The sequence below is a fragment of the Pseudopodoces humilis genome, chromosome 4 (genome assembly GCF_049639895.1).
Source record: "Pseudopodoces humilis isolate 2021_Gansu_Grassland_sample_001 chromosome 4, ASM4963989v1, whole genome shotgun sequence".
NCBI lineage: Eukaryota > Metazoa > Chordata > Aves > Passeriformes > Paridae > Pseudopodoces > Pseudopodoces humilis.
Genome location: NC_142203.1, coordinates 65,735,735 through 65,753,978, shown reverse-complemented (window position 1 = coordinate 65,753,978; position 18,244 = coordinate 65,735,735). Strand labels below are relative to the sequence as shown.

At 36.5% G+C, this 18,244-nt stretch overlaps 1 protein-coding gene across 8 annotated transcripts in view; it reads left to right on the top strand.

Moving 5' to 3' along the window:
• Positions 1-18,244, top strand: part of NIPBL (NIPBL cohesin loading factor) — a 150,127-nt gene that overhangs the window by 22,435 nt on the left and 109,448 nt on the right. Inside the window, exon 2 of one of the 8 annotated variants that reach the window (XM_088054677.1) lies at positions 899-1,000. The exons of the other annotated variants lie outside the window; for them this stretch is intronic. The gene's annotated coding sequence lies outside the window, so the exon portion shown is untranslated. The remainder of the gene's footprint in view (positions 1-898; positions 1,001-18,244) is intronic. 8 annotated transcript variants of the gene reach the window in all.

Sequence of the window (18,244 nt, the reverse complement as noted above, 5' to 3'; positions counted from 1 at the left end):
AAACAATGGAGGACATGCATTACTGTGTTGGAAATGACTTTATTATTTTTAATAAGGATTTGTCTATCCAACTGAATGTATATGAGAGACATACTATGAGACCGTATATTAATGGTGATCACCCTTGTCTGTACTTGAAGTTATCTCGGAGTATAATTTCTTAGCTTTTCAAATTCTTTGCTTGAAGAGTGTACAAAACACAGTAAAATGATGTAGAAGGTGGTATGACTAAAAAAGGGGGGAAAAATGGTTTTTAAAAGCTTTACAACTTTTAAATTTTCAGTACATTCAGAAGAGAGTCTTCCTGGTTAGTCAGGAATCATATCAAGCTTTGAATCACAGAATTATTTGGTTTGGAAAAGACCTCCTTGATGGAGACCAACTGTAGATCATTGCATGCAACCATTCCACAGCTTACACAGCTTGTGCATTTAGACTCTTGAAATTGTGTGAATGATTAATTAATTGTTAATTAAATTAGTAAGAAACAAATGGTTAAGAAACACCTTTTCTATCTACAGCTGGAGAGATCTTGATTGCATTATAGCAGAAATGTTGTAAGATTTTTTTTCTTTAAGTTAAATACTAGAATAGCAATACACTGTTTTTACATGCAAACTGATATTCTAAAGAAAGTAATATTACATTCTGTTGGTTAGGGCTTGCCTTAACTGTATATTTTGCATTTGACTTTGAATTTTCTTTGTGCTTAATAGGTCTCACTGAATTCCTGTGCAAGGTTATATCTTTTAAAAAGCCTTATTTTAAGGGCTGAAAATAACTACATGCAGTTTAATGGTCAAAATGATTCCTCTCCCTGTTCACCAAATATTATATTGATCAGGCGTGTCTGCCTACTACCCTTTAAAACTTAAGACAACTTTTTGTTCCTTTACAGGCCAGTGAACACATCTGCAGGATCCATAAATATTCCTGAGAAATATTGCTATTGAAGCCTGGGCTGTATTTGCCTCTTAATTGAAGTACTGCTTAATTTCTGGTATTTACTACTGCTGTTGTTTGTGAGTCATGAATCATCTTGGGTCATTAAGCTTTTTGAAGGGGATTACTTGACAGTGTTGGAGTTGGTGCCAAAATATTCCTGAGATTTTACACAGAAGATGTTATGCTTTAGAAAGCCTGTGTGCTTAATTTGGAGTTTTGAGGTCAGTCTGTCCACAGAATATAATTCAAGTTAGAGAAGAGCTTGACCTTAATATCTGAATTAAGAACCTGTATAAAATTAGCCATTTTCAGTGATCAGTGAGGATTAAATTGAAAGTATACCATATATTCTTCTGCACAATGTTGCATGATGGGTTAAATATCTACATATATACACACAAGTTTCAGACCTCAACTGTGAGTTGTTTTCATTCAGTTTATTCAGTAGGCCAAAACCACCTTCAAGTGAACTGTTAGGGTTTACTTGGCAAGTGAAATATCAGGTGGAGTTTGACTTTGGTTCTCCAGAGAGCAGCATGGGTAATCCTTCTACAGTATAAAAATAGAAACAATGATAATTTTTCTGACTTTCCAGTCTGCAATAGTAGTAACTTTGTTAAGTCTTAGGTGTTTTTCTCTAAAATAGCACCAGTGAAAATGGCCAGAGGTTGCCAGTTATTGTGCTGCTATGCTGCAGTGTAAGGTAAAGTTTCATGGATTCTACCAAACAATATGATAGAAATTCTTAAATGACCTAGGTGTATTTTAGTGATCATGTGTTTTCATTTTAATGTGGTTATAGAATATAGGTTTTATTATATGTATATAAATATATATTTCCAAGTATGTGGGGACAGTCAGGGTGTTTGACCGTTGAACATTGGGATATGAGTATTTGAAGTGACCAATTTCCCCATATAGATGAACTTTCAGTAAGATGGTAGAAACAGGTGAAACAGAAATTACCTGCTTTGGATCACTGGATAGTCTGTGGAATAACTGGAATGAGATGCCTTTAATCAGAGTAATTTTTGTCATTGATGGTAAAGTTGCCATGACCTTTCTCACTCTGTGATTTTATTTTCTTTACTTGGGGGGGGGTTGTTTAGTTTTGTTTTTCTTTGTAGTTTTTTGTGTCTACATATCTGGGTTCAGATATATGTCTCAGATTTCAATTATTACTCTGATATATAAGAATTTGGAAATATTGACAGATAGGACAGAAGAATTCACTCTCTCTGTGTTCTCAAACATTATGTTCTTTTCTCACCACTGCTTCCACCGACACTGACATTGATGTACTATATTGCCGGTGTCCTGTCTTGCGGGAGCAAAAGGAGTAGAATTAATCCTAGTTTTCTGTGGTGTATATGTAGTAAATATCTTTTATCTTTGCATGAAGCAGTGGGGACAACAAGGAAGGAAATGTGGCTAGTGAATAGAACTGAGAGAGAAGGAAAGCAGTAAGAAGTAAAATAGCTGAATTTGAGAAAATATTTTTGTAATAGAACATTTTGAAGAGTTGCTAGTTACAGCAGTAGTAGGAAAGGAGGTATATTTGTGTTTTTCTTTTGAGGTTGGAAATATACAGAAAAAGGCAAAGGAGATAAAGAAATGGTTAACACCTTTCTACTGTTTCTCAATCCAGCTCCTAATTGCATTAGAAAATTAAAATTTAGATTTTTTTTTCCTTAAGTACACCCATTCAGGATAAGATTAGGTAATCTCATTCTTACCCTCCTGTTTGTGTATTATATTGTGCTTTCTCACTGAAATGAATAATGAATCGGAGACAGTGCTGTGAGAGCAGTAGCTTTCAGTGGCAGTCAGTTCAGCTGTTACATGGAACTTTATCCTTTGCTTTATGTCAGCACCTTTAGTGCTACTGCTCTCACTCAGCATCTCCCATTCTTATGTTGTCCTGCATTTATTGTTTTGTATGTTAGTTTCTATTTACTCTTCCTGTTTCTTGATGTGTTAGTGTGGGTATGGATGCTAACTATGAAGCAGGCAACACAGTGCCTGTGGAATAGCAGGCCGCATAACTTTCTCAGTCTTGCCTGAGAAAGTGGCCTGGGAAATCATAAAGAAGAATTAAAACAATCCTCAGAGATAGAAAGCAGCCTTGCAGGTGCTGTTTGTCTGTTCCTTGTTTTCTTGCAAGAGAAAGTTGAGGGGTAGTGTACCCCACTGACCAGTGATGGTGATGTGTTAGTTTACTAACCAATAAGAGTTTTATTTTTCTGTACTTGCATGTATCGGTCTATAAAAAAGATCTGAGGTAGTAAACCGAGAGAAATTCTCCTGTTCGACTCCAAGAGAGAGTCTGTGTCGTTCTTCTCGCCATTCCCAATAGAGTGACAAGTGGGTCTAACTTTTGTCAACTGATCATGTTATTTTGTGGTCCATTTTTTCGTTTATGTACACAATACAGTAAATTGTTAAAATTCTTTTAGATTGTGAACAGTCTGAATTTTAAATATATTAATAATTCTGAAATTATTCAGATTCCAGCTTCTGTCTTTAATCTAGCCTACAATACAAATTTTTTATAAAACTGCCACAATTGCAAAAGTAAATGAAACTGAAATATTCCCAGTGTATACAATACACATTTTCTAGACCTAAACTTCCATTGTCAAAGTATGATATCATAATGTTTTTGTATATTGACAGAGGCTTGTTTGCACTTTTGCTTATATTTGAGTTGCAAAGCTGCAGGAAGTCAGCAATGACCATATCTCAGCTGATGCACAGCAGCCTGAAAAAGAGACCTAAGCCAGAATATTGGCAATATAAACTCCTAAAGCAATTTCTCAGGAAAACAATCAAATCCATACCTGAAATAAGTAGTTTTTCACAAGTGGTGAAAGAGTAGCTCATTTCCTCAGCTATGTGGCTGCCTTCTAAACCAAAAGTTACAATAAGTCTCAGGAAAGATGGTGTAATTTGTGGGTAAATAAAATAGGTAAATACAGTTATGTTTACAAGTTTATATAAATAGTTATCATGGTTAACTCTACCCCAGCTGAAACCCCAGCCGAAACCAGCACCTTCATGTATACAAGCTGTACCTTGTTCAGGATAATCGGCAAGTGTTCTATGCTTTTTAAGGAGAGTATTGTTCAAAAAAGATATCGGGGTGGAGAACACAAAGGACTTGTGATGTATCTAGGAAATATACTTTGTATACAGAAGACAGAACAAAGCATTCAAAGGATTTGACTATTAGTATGGGAGGAGCAAATGATAGAGGAGACTGGCCTTTTTGACAGTGTGGAGGAGATGGAATGAAGTGTGATGTGAGACAAAGCATGTAAATGATACAGGAAAAACCTCAAAAGTCTTGCATCTGTAACTTTGTGGGGTAGATATGGAACCTAGTTAAAGAGAGAAGACAAAAAGATGGGCTCAAAATGCCATAGTAACAGTTGTTACAGTGAAGTAGGCTGTGGGGCATGAAGACAAAATCAGTCTGAAAACAGAATGTAAATGACACAATCAGCTGAAAAAAAGATGACCAAGGGGAGCAAGGGTGACAGAGGGCTACTGAGATGGTTAGGGGGCTAAAGCATGAAATTTAGAAGGAGAATCTGAGGTTTGGTTGCCATGGTGAAGAGAAAGCTAGGAGAGGGATTGAAATGCTGTCTTTAACCTGGCTAATAATGACCATATTTATGTAGAAGGCAAGGCAGACTCCTCTGAGGGGCAAAACAAAAGGAGCAACAGCTGCAACATAATGGAAATGCTGACTGGATTTAACTGGGAAAAATTCACAGTGAATCCCTATTCTTGAAAGCAGATTTTGACTGGGATGGCCCTTAGTAACTAGATATAACTTTGAGATTGCTCTTACTTTGAGCAAAGGGTCAGTCCAGATGTCCCTCTAATAGTAAATAGGCTGATTTTGTGCCAACTTCTGTTTAGAATCATTGTCTGTGCTTGGTAGCAACAGGAGTTATTGAGAGAAAACTATTGAAATACTGATCCACTTCAGTCTTACTTGGGTGTCATATTCAAGATAATCCAAATGTGAATACAAAGTTTCATTTAAGTACAACATTGGGAAGTTACCTGTCTGAGATTATATATATGGTACCTCTCATGGATTTGATGGAATTGGATATCTATTTCAGTTAGATAAAGGTGTTTATCTAAAAGGTAGCTTTAAAAATGTAATTTCAAATTTCTAGATCTGATTTACTGTAATAGCATATCCAGTTTTTGAAATTCTGTGTTTAAATGATGAAAGAGTGGGAATCGTGTACTAAAGTAATTTACCTAAAGGTGTTTCCTGCTGGGTGTTACTCAAAGCAATCATAGTTAGAAACTCAGTTTGTTCCAATATTTATATTCTTTATTTCCAGTTCCCGTGGATGTACCTTTTTTGTAGTTGGAAACCAGTGTTGTATCTTCAACTCAATGACTGTTCACAGTAGTGATATTTAAAGAATATAATTTAATATTTTCTAAAGAACATACTTTATTTTAGCTACTGAAAAGTTATATGCCAGTAAAGAATCTAATTTTGTAGGTTAGTGCAAGAAGGAATGCACTGTAGTGTAAAGTAGTGTTAGACTTTAAAAGATAGTTTTAAGGTAGTAAGAGTTCTGAAACATGAATCCACAAACTTTATAAAATAGAGACTTATTAAAAAAACATGAATAGAAAAAGAAGTTTTCATTTGTGGATATAAAGTTGATATCTATTGTCAGCATATGGAAGGTTTTGAATATCTGTCAGGAGACATTTGATGACCTTGAGAGCTGCAGAAATAGAGGTAGGATAAAATTCAAGTGCAAAATGTTGGTACATTTAAAGATTTATTACTAGAATTTATGCTGTAAACAGACACCTTTTCCGCATGATATGTCAGAGAAAACATAAGATCTGTATTAATGTTATTACGAAATACTTAGTCATCAGCAAGATGAGACTATGAAAAAGCATATGCAGTTTTTTAATTTAACAGAAGAGGTATGTCTTTGTAGAAATATTCAAGTCTCAGAGTATATGCATACATGCAATGTATTGGTGTGTGATTCCTTTGGGCACACGAAAATAATCAGATGGTATCAAGTGTAGAGGACAGTAAGAAGGTTGGGAAAATTTATTTTATGCAAAAACTTATTTTTGTAACAGGACTCTCAGAATAAGTTACACTGCAGCTAAACTAATTTCAACTAATTATAACTAATTTGTTTACATGACTTCTGGGCTACAGCTGGCTCGTTTCCAACTAGCTGAGAGTGTTTACAAGTGGTACTCTTAATATTTGACCTTTTCATGCAGCAATTCCCAAATCTTTTTTCTCTCTTATTCCATTTCTGAGCTTGGACCATGTTTTTGGGGTTTTTTTTGGTGGTTTTTAATTTTGTTTTTTGGTTTTGGTGTTTTGGTTTTGGTGTTTTTGGGGTGGTTTTGGTTTTTTTTAAGTGATTCTCCTGCTGTTAAATATGTCAGGAGTATTTTCTGCTTGCGTTCAATAGCCTCGTCTTTAGGGGCTGGAGAAAGATGATGCAAATGAGCTCTAAATTTTCTGGATGGATTCACTTCTGGAAAGGCCAAGAAGATGCAACAAAAGGGGAACATAAACTGGCAGTGAATAATTCCAGTTTGGAAATTTATATAAAGCTCTAGAATGCTAAAGAATGAGATACTGGAATTACCTTCCAGTAAGAATGATGAAGGCAAAAAGTTTATGAAATTACTAAATGCTTGAAGTACATTATGTGATTTAAATGATAATGGTCTGGACTTCATGATCAAAAATTCTTTATTTCTTAATAAAACACCATGAGAAAATTGTTTCTGATGTGAAAATATGCAATCTAACAAAAAAAAAAATCTAACTAAAGTTACAAGAACCTGAATATCATATTATGAGACTAGTATATATATAGCCATGTTCAGTGTAATGGAGTTACTGGTAGTTTTAGCTACAGCTGTAGCTGTCTTTAAATGGGAACTTAATATTTAATTTATTCAAATGACCTTCTAAATGTATATTGAATTTTTATATTAATACTAAAATTTCTGTTCTTTTGTGGTGGTTTGTTGTTGTTTGGGGTTTTTTTTTGGGTTTTTCTGTTGAGAATGTAGACTCATTGGTACTACTAGTAGGTGAGATTAATTTGTCCCCCTTACTTCGCTCAGCTGGAACTTTACTATTCATACGTAAACCCACTGGTGCTAATATGATTACGATTTCTGAGTATCTTAAGGTGTCTTAAGGAAATGAAACAAACATTTATAATGTTGAGCTGTTTCCATTGAAGGATTTGTGCAATGGTAATGCAGGAGCAATATAGTGGTGTGTTTGAAAGGAAGAATCTGATTTGATGCTGCATTTGAAGGTGGGCACTTAAAAAACAAATGCACTTGCTCTGCATGCTCCTTTTTCTTTGAAATGAGTACATTTCAAAGAAGTAGGTTTATTTGTAGTCAGTGCTGCAGCCCAGGAAAGGAGTTTTTTTTTTGAGGTAAGACAATGGCATTGGACTCTGAGATTCACAAAAAATCCCATAGTTAAGATCCTATTTTGGAAAGTTTACTTTCTAATGCTTATTGTATCACTTAGTCTCTTTACCAAAACTATTTCTGTTGCTGAAGTGCATTTCTTGGCTTCAAAGTAACTAACTTGACTGTTTCATTTTTACCCTAAAATAGTTTTGCTCTGTTTTCTTGTGTTCTCCGATTACACTTTTGTTTGTCAATGCTTTTGTGAATGACCATGTTTGATAAATCTTAGAAAAGAGTGTGAAAAGAAGGAAGGAGGTTGAGTAGCTTCATGTTCTGTTTCTGTATATCTTAGCAGATGTACCATTCAATTTCTATATAAATTTAAAGAAAAGTTGAGGCATCAAGAGGTGAGTTTGTCTAGACCAATAATCATGTAGCAAATTATTTGATTGTTTAAAAAAAAACCAAAAAACAAAAAACATTCTTTCTAGCCCAATTTGGAGTCTTATGCTTTTGCCATGGTTTCAGTCCATATGCTTGGAGCCAAAGGATGAGTTGATTATGATAGAGAAACCTGTATTTTGTATTATACAAAAATAATGGACCACAGAGTTTAACCTACACCTTGAACTGCAGCCTTACAAGCAATGGTAATGACATGGTGATAAATCTTCCCTTCTTTGCCTAACAAAGTCAGCAATCCTAAGCTGAGGAGGAAATGCTTTGTGGATTCCCCTATCCCAAGAACACAGTAAACAGAGTGAATAGCATCATAGTACTTGGCTTTATCATCATTCTTTACTAGGTGTTAATATAATGAAAATTTTAGAACCACTTGCAGTCACCAGTACACAATTTCTGTCCCTCGCAGTTGAAAAAGAATGAAAACTTTCAGAGTACTAACTGATTTTGTTGTGCTCTCTTCCCCTTGAGTTTTTTTGATTAATTGAAAATCATTTGAAAATGCTTTGGAAGAAAAACTTTCAAGTTTGGCAGTTACAGAAAGTTAAATATTTACAGTTCTTGAGGTTTACAAAAGTTTTGTGAAACCACACAGAATTTCTACATTTGTAAAATTTAGATTTGAACAATCAGATTCAATTGTATCAGTAAGCAAAGGTGCAAATAAATATATGTTGGTGAGACTTTGATTATATTACTTTAATATTCTAAGTTGCTGCTGGTTATGCCACCTTCATTTCATGACTTACTGCATTGAAACAGCATTTCATGATCCCTGTTCTATTGAATCAGGGATTTGATAAGCATCCTCTGAGTTAAGTTGCTAGTCTGTTCAACTTGCTAGCATATGTCACTTTCTGTAGTATTTCCCTATTAATCAAGACAAGTTTCTTAAGATTGTGAGTGCTGTGCAATTCCTTAGCTTAATTTCTTGCAGAAAGAAACACGGTTGTACCAAATTCTGAAACTTTTCTGCCAGTCATCTGCATCTAAAAGAAAAGCACAGTTTGCCATGGCAGGCTTCATGAAGGCTGTTTTGGCCAAATGTGGTGTAAATTTTAATTAGCTCTTCCTAGTCCTGTAATCCCAGAATAAAATCACTCATAACTTCACTTTTTAGCATTGGCCAGCATCCATGTAGCTCTGAATTAGGAATAGGATTTTGAGTGTTTTATGTAGTATGTCTGTATCTTGATAAATAAGGGTCATCTATAAATTGATAGATAAGGGCTAAAGACTGAAGTTCAAATTGGTATGAATACAAAGCTCCATGAAACAAGTTCTTCTTGGTTCTGTTGCACATGAAGAAGTTTGTTTTGCTTTATCTCTGTGTACAGAGAAGGGAGAGAAACAGGTAAAGTGTTAATGGTCATATCTAGAGCTTCTGATGATAATGCCTTAATTCTTTCCATCCCTGGCAAAATATTTGGACTCTCTGGAGTGTGCCTGAATTCTCAGGTTATGGATTTAAACACTGGTTGGTGTAAACTCTTCTGGCAATTCTGAAACACCAGCGTGAGAGGGAAAACCTTGCAATATTAGACTACTTTTGTTACCAGGAGGCACACTCCAGAAAACCCAGAAGAATTTCTGCTTTCCTAACCTGAAGGCAGTTTGGCAGAGCTGAAATACAGTTTTAAAATTCTCACATGTTTTCTTTCTAAAACTTAAAAAATCCTTTTTAGTGATAAAATTGAGTTTATATAATGGAGAAACCTTTCTGACCCAAAGTATGTGCACAATTTTCTTTTTTCTGGGTACTGTTTTATATGCAGTGTTATATAAATTGGTACAATTTTGTTTGTTTGGCTTTTTTGCATTAAATTTTTCAACAGTTGTTAGAATGACAAAAATTCCATTCTCCTCTACAACTGTGGAAGCAACTATTGGTTACTATTAGTTTTTATAAATATTTTTTAAAAACTATTAGTTTTCATTGACAGCAAAGGGTAGTTTATAAGGTAAACTGCCTTGACTTGCCTACCTTTCTTTCCTATTCTGTGTACTGTTTGTTGCAAAAATTAAGTGCTTCAGGTTCTCATAATGTTGAAAATACTTCCCAGCATATAGATTGATGAATTTTTGGGGATTTGTAGGGTGAAGATTGTGAGATATGTTGACTGGTGTAGTGTAAAAGTACCTCAGCTGACTTTCAGGAGGAGTACATGACTTCAAACTGTAGGTTCTCCAATAGTGACTTTCCTCATGTCCAAAAGCTTCAAGAATCATTAACAGATCCTCATCATTGTCATTATTATTAGTGTGATCCATGGTTCAAATGTGGTTTCTTTGTCATGCAAGAATTTGAAATTATAGAATCATAGAATATACTGAGTTGAAAGGGAGTCTAAGGGTCATTGAGTCCAGCTCCTGGCCCAGCACAGCCATCCCAAAGAGGGCATGCCTCACACCACATGCCTGAGAGCATTTTCCAAACACTTGTTGAGCTCTGTCAGGCTGGTGCTGTGATCACTGCCCTGGGGAGCCTGTTCCAGTACCCAACCACCCTCTGGGTGAAAAATACCTTTTTTGATATCCAACCTAAACCTCCCCTGATGGAACTTCAGGCCATTTCCATGGTCCCACTTATCACCAGAGAGAGAGAGAGATCAGTGCCTGCCTCTCCACTTCCCCTTGTGAGGATTTTGTAGACTCCTATGAGGTCTCTTCAACAAACCTTAAAAAAGGAATTCCTTGAGGAAAATTCTGCATAGAATCATCAGTCCACACAGACTGAGATGAAAGACAGACCTCTTAGAAATTGCTGCAATGACTGCAGGAACTTAAAGGGGCAAAGGAGAAAATTGGCATTTTGGAGTCTAAAAGTGCTGCTGTTGCTTGTTTAGTCCTCAGTAGTCTGATGAAACAAAATGTAAAATAAGTAGTCTGTGCTGCTTACAGGTCAGTAACCATCTGACCAGCTGGTTACAGCTCTACAGTTTCTTATACATTCTGCAGAGTATTCCTGGACAATGTTAAAAATTTGTAAAATATTCAATGTGTCCAGAGCTAAAAGAGCATGAAAATATATGTCAGTAACTGTACAAGTAATGTAAAGCGGCAGTCCAGTAGCTGACAGTGTAATTTCTTGCATCCAGAAACCCTGCAGCCAGCATTTAAAACTGAATCTTGAATTATTGAGTGGTTAGATAAAAAAAAAAACAACCAAACCAAAACAAAAGAAACAAAATCTACACCCAAAAACCACCCCCAAACCCAAACCAAGCTAACAAAGCCAAAGGAAAATACAACCATGTAACTATCAAATGCTTTCATTTTGCAGGGGTCATTATTTGTTTAGCTTTCTGAGGTAGAACTCCAACTAAAACCAGCCAGAAGTGTGTAAAATAAGTGTCAGGGTATAATGCATGATTCGGGTCTTGACTATTTGTATTTGATATATACAGGCTTTTCTTATTTTTTATAATGTTGTCATAAAGTGGTTATATGAATTGACCAATTTGAAATTTATCTGATGTCTTTACCAATAACCAGAGAAGGAGCCAATGCTGTGATTTATAGGATAGGCTTTTAATAAAACGTATTTCCTGGGGATCATCTCTCCAGAAGATGGAAAAATTTAATATTTTGTTAATCTCTAGATAATTAATACGTGAAAGATGTAGAAGGAAGCTTTTCTATTTGTTGATCAGTGTTAAATTAGAGGAGACAATTTCCTTGTTAAAAGACATTCTTCATGAAGTGAGATACTGAATCAATTGCTGTTTTGGTGGGAAATTGAAAGCAATTAGATGAGAAAAAAATGAAAGGATTTATCGTCTGCTTCATACAGGTTTGAAAAGACAAGATTTTAGTTACACAGAAATGCTGTGATAAACCATTTGTCATCTCAAAAGAAATCTTGCACTGAGATGCTGGTTGTTCATGATTTTTAGTAATTCTGTTTCAGTGTTCAGAGGAAGATGATGATGATGATTCAGTATGAGTACCCTGAAACTTTAAAATGCTTGGTATATCCCGCCATAATTACTGGAGTGGTTTCACTTATCTGCAATTATAAATTGCATATATAACAGCTGATATGAATCATGGGAAAATGTAATTTTTTAATTAATAACTTAATTTGTAATTTGTAAAATTAAATACATTCCGAGGAATGCTTCTTTTTTAAAGGCATTTTATTATACCTGAGTCAATATCATTAGTCAAACACTTTGATGTGATTCTTTATCCTTACCAGTGTTTCTGGTATTAGATTTTTGCATTTGCTTCCCAGTGTTTTCTGTGTTCATTTGATTTTTGGCACACTAAATCCTGAGATCTCATGCAGAAGTCTTTGCCTTTTTCTGCACTTCTTTTGGTATTTGATTTTGTTATTTTCCAATATAACCAATGTGCTGTTAAAGTGGGCAATTTTGTTTTCTTAACCATTGGTGATCAGTTTTCATCAAATTGCAGCTTACTGTGGGAAAACATGCTAGTGGATTTTTTCCCCAATTTATTTTTTTTTTTTTACAGTTACCTCTTCTTTTTCTTTTTTTTCCTGTGAAGTACTGATATGATTTCGTAAAGTATCTGAGAAACTGAAATAGTTCACCAACCAAATATATACTCAGATGCATCAAAGTCCCTGCTTTAGACAGAATAAATAGGGGGATTATAAACTAAAATAGTAGTTTAGCTTTCCTTCTAGCTTTAGACATTTATCCTTTTATCTGTATGGTAAGCTTTTGTTGAGAGTTGTTCTGATCATTGTGTGGTTTTCTGTATGTGGCTTCATTGTCTTGATGAAGTTAACATTGTTGCTTCCCTGTGTAGAGCAAAGGAAGCATTCTGAGCTTGGTTGTCCCTGTATTATGGACAGTAATTGTGATATTTTGATTTGATAAACAAGGAAATTGTGAGGTATTACCATGTGCCTTCAGACACCTTAGACTCTTCTTTAGAGAGCAGTTTTTATCCCTGGATAATATGTATTGCAAGTTTTTTGCTTGCGTCCTTGTATTCAATCTTACTTTAAGAAATCATTTGCTGTTTGCAAGTTTTCTGAATCAGCACTGTAGAATGTATATGAGAATATTTCCTGTCTTGCGCAGGTGTTTTGAAGAGCTGCACTGTGCTCTTCAGGCATGAGGAAGGAAAGCTACTGGAGGGTATTATGCTGTACATGTTTAGAGACTCTTTTAATTGGGTCACATGGGCCTATACATGTGTTTGTCCTGTCATGTTCGGGACTTACGGAAAGAAGTTCCTTGGTTTCCCTCTACACTTCATCAGAAAAATGTTCAGCTGGAGATAGTTTTGGCCGTGCATGACTTTTTGTAGTCTACACTTGGAATTGATTCTTATGCAGTTTTAACTGACAAGGGATTTCAACAATTTTGCGAGAAGAACACTGAAATCATGCTATTTTCCTCCTATTACTGTCTTCTGAAGCCAAATATGTCTTCCATCACTATTGCCTTGTACCTTTTCCATTTCTGAAATCAGTGCTGAAAACCCCTTGTCATCTATGGTAGTGAATACAAGGCACTCAGGCTCTTCATTAGGTGCACGTTTAGAAGGTGTAAAATCATCTCTTGGCATCTGCATCTTTTATGACTTTACTTAAGAAACAGTCATTTAGTTGTAGAGACGTTCTTTATTCCAGATGCAGTTCACACTCTATTTCTGCTATGGTGTTATTTTGACTGTTTAAAATATTACCTACTCTAACATTCACTTAGGTTGTTTTTTGTTTGTTTTTTTTCCCTCAAATCTTCAGAAGATACAAGATTTCATTTGCAATTTGCAAAAACCTCACCTCTTTTAGGCTAAGGCATGTCAACTGCTATGCAGGTAATGTTGAGTGAATTGCTTAGTGGGAAGAGTCATAGCACTTTCGGGTCACTATTAAGGAAATGAGACTATGTTATTTAAATTTCTTCTTACTGCAGTTACCTTTAAGTTCTGAATAACGTGTAATACCCAAGATGGTACTATGAGCTTGAATTCTTCAATAGTCAGTGCACAGATACAATGTGCCGCATATTCCAGTTAAAATGCTGCATTGGAATGTTACTGTATGGGTAAAGCCTCTCATCAAAAATTGTTCTGTAGTGGAAGGAAGAGAATGTCTAAAACTCTGAACATCTGCGCTTGTAAATACATGATAGTGAATGTGTTGGTTTTGCCTTTATTCACAATTGATGATGAGAGAAGAAGCCACCCACAGGAAGGATTTTTGTGAGAGAAACTGCTAAGAGCTTCTTCTATTCCTGGCAAAAGCCAATAGCTGGCAAGCTCTGAGAATTGACAACCTATTAAACCATTAAGAAACTAGATCCGCCTCTGTGAGATTCACATTTTGAAGACCGGCTAGCCTGGGAAAATCTCTCTTGCTTCCGGCCTCGAAGATTTAACTGGGTGCCGATCGGGCTGGCCCCGCTCCGAAGCGGCCGGCGCAGCCTGATGGGGCCGGTCCGGACCCCATCAGCGGCTGGGTGGGAGACCGGAGAGGCTGTGGGGCCTCGGCCACGTCTGGGCCGGGCTGCGGCTACTAACATCTTGCCGACACTAAGCCCTGCCCTGCTGCCGGCCTGGGCCGAGTGGGGGCCCGCTGGGCCCTGGGAGTGGCTACGGGCCGGGTCTCCTTCCCCAGCGCGGCCAGGCCAGCCCGCGGCTCAGCTGAAAATCCTGCCGCTGCTGAGTTTGACTAAAAACTGCTGGTAGATCCTAGCTTCCCCCCAGCACGCCCCCGAAGAGCTTTCATCTTCAGCCGCAGCCCGGCAGAGATTATGTGACTACCCACAGGCATGGGCGACATACTAACTTTCACTGCACAGATGAAGCTTCCGAAACATTGATTCTCTCTTGAGTGAGGGAAAAGGACAAAGTGAAGACGCCAAGGTCAGTAAAGAAGGAGTCAAGTCTCAGATGGGAGGAGAACGAGGAGATGCCTTAGTCTTGGGCTGACATTTTGGTAAGGCCATGGAGATGGACTATGATACACTAGAATATCCCCTTTAATTAATGAAAAAGCACGGGGGGAATGGAGTGTTCAAAGTACAGATGTGAGCAGAAGCATCCATAATGAAGCAGAGCAGATGTTGAAGTAGCTGTGATCCCATGATAAGTTTGAACTGAGAGAGAGATGAGTGATGAAGACCCTTCCCCTAGGGAGAGAAGAGGAAGACCTCTGTTTCCAGAGATGAAGATGATTTCAGAGATAGATGAAGAGAACTTTCGCTTTTGAACCACTCAACCTTAAAATATTACCCCATAAGTTGACATAGCCCATGAAAGCAGCTGTGGGAAGGCTGCATGAGATGGGAGGAACTTAACAAATGCAGATTTTCCAGGCTGCTGCTATTTGTGGAAATGAAAAGCCATGAGAGAACTGTTTCTTGTGGAGAAGTCTCCATGGATGAGAAAAACTCTCTATGAGAACTGATGAAAGACTAGTTGTAGAGGTGGTAACTGCTTGAAAATCTGAGTATTTGTCTCTACATTGTCGGTGGGAAAGAAAAGAGGTTGTGGGAGGAGAGAAATGTTCTGAAGGATTTTTTCTGGTTCTTATTATTCTTTTAGTCCTGTTAATAAAGTTTTCGTTATGCCTTTTAAGTTTTGAGCCTGCTTTGCCCTCCTCCTGGTTCATATCTCACAGCAGGAAATGAGTAAATAATTCTAGTAAGTGCACTGATGATTTTAGCCAGTGCTAAACCCAGTGCAGTGATCTAATTTATTCTAGCTATATTTGTTTAGTTTAGTAGGACAAGAAGAAGACTTCCTGTTTTCTGACAGTAAAATACAGCTGAGAGTTAAGTTATTGAAGCCAGGAAGTAATGCTATGAAGGAATCTTTTAGTAGATACCTGGCGCTTACTAGATGTGATGATTAAAAACACAAACATAGTTTTGTCTTAACAGAATTACATATTTTTTAAAAAACCAATACAATCCTATAATGTTTTAGGTTGGAATGAACCTCTGGAGGCCATCTAGTCCAATGCCCCAGCTCAGAGCAGTGTCAACTACAGCAGATTGCTCAGAGCTGTGTCCTGTCAGGTTTTGAGTAACTCCAATGACCAGAGTTCTCACAACCCATCATATGCCAGTGTTTGATTACGCTTAAGACAAACAAGCTTTCCCCCAAATGGATTTTCTTCTGCTTCCCCTGACCACCATGACATTTCAAGGATTTCTGAGAATCGTCTCATACTGATGTTGGCTAGCTCACTCAGCACTCACCGATGCATCTGACCAGGTCCCATGGACTTATTTGTGCATATCCAGTTTGTCTAAATGTTCCCTAACATGATCCTCCTTTACCCAAGGATAATCTTCACTGCTTCAGACCTCCCAGCTGGTCTCAGTGCCAGCAATTCCTACAGCACAGTCTTACCAGTTAAAACCAAGGCAAATAGACTTAAATTTTACATAATAGCACCACTGCTAACTCCCAGAAAATCAGGAAACAACAAACATCTCCAGGTAAAGAAGAATTGACTGTCATATTGCAATTGACCAAATTTTGCACCAACATTAGAGTCTTGACAAGAATGGTAAGACTGTTTCCCACTTCCTAGCATATTTTGTTGACAAATACAGGAGTCTAACAAAAATACAGGAGCTGCCCCAAGCTGGGTCGTTAATGACAAGGATTTGATGGCCTTCATCTGACAGTTTCAAAAGGACTGAAGATCAAAGAACAAACTGGAAAATTAAAGCTATTAAGAACAGTCTCAAGAGATACATAGTGGCCAAAACTGCATAGCCCTCCCAAAAGGCAGTGAATGACCTTGTAGTTGTACCAACCCCTACTTTCAGCATCGGAAAAAGTTATTTAAATGCCCATTAGACATAAAAACTAACAAACATGTATTTACATGCTTGTATTTACATGTTTGTACTCAGAAAGCAAACTTTCAAATAACTCATGAAGATTCCAAGTTATGGCAATTTAACTGCAATTGTTTAAGTATGCTGAGTGTGACTACAGGCTGGTTTTCTTATAACAGATGTAAATTACATATACCTGAGTTCAAGCAGTTTCTAGAACAACTAGAACTTACTGAGGTTGATACAAAAGAATAATAAAATTACCCAAATTATTTCTATAAACTAATGATTGGGGGTTAAAATTAAAGTGAAAGAGAAGTAGCCTATCCTTCCCTGCTAAAATCTGACAAAATTTCCCTCTTTTATTCTACTGCTGAAGAGTGCAGAACTTCACTGTCTGTTTCTAACTAGTACAAACAAACCAGGGATGAGAGGTAGTTCATTACGACTGGGCACTCAGAAAGTGATCACTTTCCCTCTGCTTACTGCTTCAGTCTGTATTTAAAATTTCAGCTATAAAAAAGCACAATTCCCTAGGTCAACATGTTCAATTAAGAGCAAATTTTTTATATGTTCTGTTATATTCACTGACAGAAGTTACCCACCAGCAAAATCATCTTTACTAGGTCAAGAAAGCACCACAAACATATAAATTCATAACAAGTGACTCCACAAAAGTTCCTAATAAATTATATGATGCATTGATATGATCTCCCTATCTGAAGTACTGCTTTCCATTAGGAAATCTAATTTTACAAACCAAAAGAGAAAAAGGCCAAAATAAACAAAAGTTGTAATCATGAGAGGAAATTTAATATATACAAAGAGGGTGTCAGAAGTTTAGTGGGAGATGTCTTCATGATGAATTCCTATGACTGATACCTCCTCTTCCCTAGAGAGAAAAAAGAGTGTGTGGGGAAGGATAAATTAAAAAGATATCTGTATGGTAATGCTATCAGATGAAATTATGTTATAAATTGAAATGGTACATGGACTGAGTCTTATATGGCTTCTTCTGAAGGAGATATCCATTATATTGTTCTGGCCATTGCAGGAGCTAAACTTGATGACCTGGGTAGCCTCCTCCAATCCCATGTCACCCTAATTTCTTAGAAAAATGTGACTGAAAGATATTCTTCCTTGACTGTCAAGCCAAAATACACTGTCATTGTACAACTGAACATTTTAATAGTAACTTTAAGAATGTCCCTCTGTCCTGCACCTCTATTGAGATATCATAAACTTCAAGCATCAAATTCATTTTTGTACTGTATAGTAATGATTTTCCAAATATCCAAGAGGGGTAGGGAAAGGATAGTTCATGATGATAGCAGTCTGGCAGGACTATGTGATGCAAAAAATTATGGGGAACACTGCTGGACTATAGATTAGATTTGCTGGGAGAAGACATGATGCTGTGGGGCTGTGGTGCACACTACAGGACATTAGCAATAAATTCAGCATTTCTATGATGCATGTTAAAAATGTATGAAAATCATATTCATGCTTCTGCAAACAAAGTTTTTCAACCTTGTATTTAAACAGACTATTACAAGATTAAATAAACTAAATCATTATCATCTATTTACAAGCAT